The sequence below is a fragment of the Lactuca virosa genome, chromosome 4 (assembly GCF_052849685.1).
Source record: "Lactuca virosa cultivar CGN04683 chromosome 4, Lactuca_virosa_CGN04683_v6, whole genome shotgun sequence".
In the NCBI taxonomy this organism is placed as follows: Eukaryota; Viridiplantae; Streptophyta; class Magnoliopsida; order Asterales; family Asteraceae; genus Lactuca; species Lactuca virosa.
Window position 1 is genome coordinate 202,470,246 of NC_136429.1, and position 3,672 is coordinate 202,473,917.

The following is a 3,672-nucleotide window of genomic DNA, read 5'->3' on the forward strand; positions in this document are numbered from 1 at the left end:
AATTCTCTCATCTTTTCTCTTAACTTCAAGAACTTCAAGGCTTTCTCCAGGGATTTCTTTCTTCAATTAGTAAGTATCTTCATCATTCACATAATTATTAAACTCCATTCTACTCAAATCATTGATATCTTACACAAGTTCCATCTTATTCGGTGTTAGATTCTCGAATCATCAAGACATCTTCTTAGTGTTCTTGAGTTGAACACTTCCTCTCTCTCACTTTCATCTACTGAAACCACATAAGGTGAGTTCATACCCATACATTTACATGTTTTTCTTAAGTTTTAAGGGGGGAATACAAGTAAAATCATCAAGAACACAATTAAACTTTTTCTAACAGATTACATCAGAAAAGTTGGACGTTAATCACGGACTGTTTTGGTCAATTTAAATATTTTAGTTTTCAAAACAGTTTCAGGTGCAAGTAGTTCAAACTCTTAGCTTTAAAATGACTACTTGCACATCTCCATATGCTTTTTCTACAATTTATGGTGATTTTTACAAAACTGCCTGTCATTTCAGAGGCAAACCCGGACCAGTCTGTGATTATGAACCTTTTCACCTCTGTTAGAGATCACTAAAAATCATGATAAAATTTACGAACAAACTAGACTCATATTCCAAACTCTCAAAATTTGCGGATTTGGATTTAGAGCTTTGATGATTTTTCTATAAATTTTCTAAGAACGGTAACAGAAACTGTTTTTAACGAAAAGTTGCTGTTAATTTCATTTCACCTTGTAACATGTTGAGCAAGGTGTATATCTTTATGTGAATATATGTTACTGCAATATATGACATTTTATCTTAATATTTAGACACACATCAGTTTACAAATGGATTTGGTCATATAAAATATAAGGAATAACAAGTGCTTATAATCAAAGTACAATCGATACATTCAAACATTAAATAAACTATTTTGAATATAGTTTGCATACATTACCACGTACTATCCTTGGTTGATAAACTATAATAGGTATAGTTTATGATACATTACATAACACATACATTTAAAAAGGGTACATTTATACAAAGGATATTTTCATTAAGCAAGGTACGGCCATACGGTACCAAGTTTTCATAACACGTAATTCCGTTAATGACTTTGTGAGACATTTACTTCAAATTACCATTAAGTCCTGTATTGTAACCAGAGTCTCCTTGAGGGAGAGCGTGATACTTGTGTGTAGATCTATATTGGGTTTGACAAACCCACACCTAAACTGCATGCAACAGTTAGACCGATAGGTCTGGGGTGACAAATGTCATAACATTTCCGACGCCTGAAGAACGTCGTTTTAGGCAACCTTGGTCATAGTATGGTTATAATAAACTCACATAAAGTATTAACAAACATTGGAATTTACGGGGACTTCATTAAAATTTAACGAGTTTATGTCGATTTAAACTTGCATTGTTTTACTATAAATATGATAAATTACTTGTACATTTCGGTCTTTGGGTTTTAAGACTACATTTACACATTAAGGAAAATATTGGATTTTTCTAACACAAATACTACTTTTACAAACGAAAAGCTTATGAACTCACCAACCTTTGTGTTGACACTTTTTCAAACAACTTGTATTCTCAGGAAATCATTAAACAGGTAATCAAGTGCTTTTGAGGATGGGACGCTAAGGCGTCTACTATTTCATATTTTATCAACATATTGTAAATGATTCGTAAACATGTAATTCATATAATGATGTAATTTTTTTCAATTATATATATGTTGGTTGTGTTTGCTTGAATTACTATTACAATTGCTGTTATGATACTATACATGAAGTCCTCCACCCCCGGACGTTTCCGCCATCCTTGGTTTGGGGGTGTGACAGATTGGTATCAGAGCGCAGTTTATAGTGAATTAAGTATATCAAACCACATAAGATATACAAACTATAAACACAATTGGGACTAATAGTCTCTGATTTGTGCATTTTTCAAATAAATATACTTTTAGAAAATAAATGATTTTTTTTTATTAAAAGTATAAATACATGCATACATGCTCACATAGTGTCATAACTAGAAAAACATAAAATAAAAGAAGAGGAGTTGTACATTATGGGTATGCCTTGGTATATGTAAATCAAGTCTGGGAAGGATATAGCCTGATCAACTATATCTGTCCGGGAATTGACTTGCATATACCGGGGGATGGTCAGGATGGACAACAAATCTAACAAACCTAATAACATACTACAAAGGATACTTTAAGAACTCAAAACTAAACATTTACAAATACTATAGGAGTATTTTGTGTTACTATAATAAAAATATTTTATACTTTCATTTTACCTCATAACCCAATGTATTGGGTCAATAAAAAGTATAAAATCGTATGTATCGTAAACATACCGGAAAACAACGTAATAATATACTTTATGTATAAAAGATTTCTCTCCCTATAAATACACTTTTACTAAAAGTACATTGGTTTACGACTTATGCCAGAATCATGCCGCCAAGGAGAAGACCAAGACCTTCCAGCAACACAGCAACACCTCCTCCGCCGCCGCCTCCACAGTTTGATCCCGCGATGTTCCAGGCTGCAGTAACAGCAGCCGTAGCGGCCGTAATGTCGCAGATAGGGACCAACGGAGCTGGTGGTTCGGGATCGGGAGCTACACACTCTAACCACGGAGACAGTACGTGGCGTGCAAAAGAGTGTTCATACAAAGACTTTACAAATGGCAAACCCGACAACTTCAATGGAAGCGGGGGAGTCATCGCTTTGATGCAATGGTTTGAAAAGACCGAAGTAGTCTTTCAGGTGTGCTCTTGCCCCGAAGCGAGCAAAGTTAAGTTCGCAGCCTTCACCTTCACCGGCCGGGCCCTTACTTGGTGGAACTGCCGGATTAAGTCACTTACTCTCGAAGTGGCTAGCTCCATAACCTGGGCAGAACTAAAAGCGTTGATGATGAAGGAGTACTGCCCGAGAAGTGAAATTCAAAAGCTGGAACAAGAACTTTGGAACCTCAGGATGACGGGCTCTGACCTTGAAACCTACACCACCCGATTCAATGAATTGGCTCTCCTCTGCCCAACAATGGTTACTCCGGAGGAGAAAAAGGTGGAGCGATACCTTTGGGGACTGTCTCTCCACGTGCAAAGTAGTGTCCTGGCTTCAAGGCCAACTACTTTTGACAGTGCCAGGGAGCTGGCACAACAACTTGTTGACCACCGAGCCGGTCATAATACTACAACCACCACCACTGATAAATCAAAAGGAGGAAACAACAAAAGGAAGTTCTGGAACGAAAAGAAGAGCCAACCAGCACAGGACCCCGCTAAGAAGCAACAAATTGTTGCTGTCCATGCTGCCACTAATACTGTCACTACTGCTACCACTCCAGCACCACCGAAGCCATATGCGGGAAAACTACCTAAGTGCAACAAGTGCAACTTTCACCACAATGGTGCTTGTAGGGAGATGCACTGTAAAAACTGCGACAGGAAGGGGCACACTGCTCGTTTCTGTAAAGCGCCGACTCAACCAATCAACCAAGTCGCCAGTACGGGGGCAACCCGGACCTGCTACAACTGTGGAGACGCAGGTCACTTCAAAAGAGACTGCCCCAAAGCACAAGCCCCTAATGCTGGTGGAGTAGGAAGAGTCCTGGCAATAGGACATGGGGAAGCAGTCGAGGATCCCACGGTGGT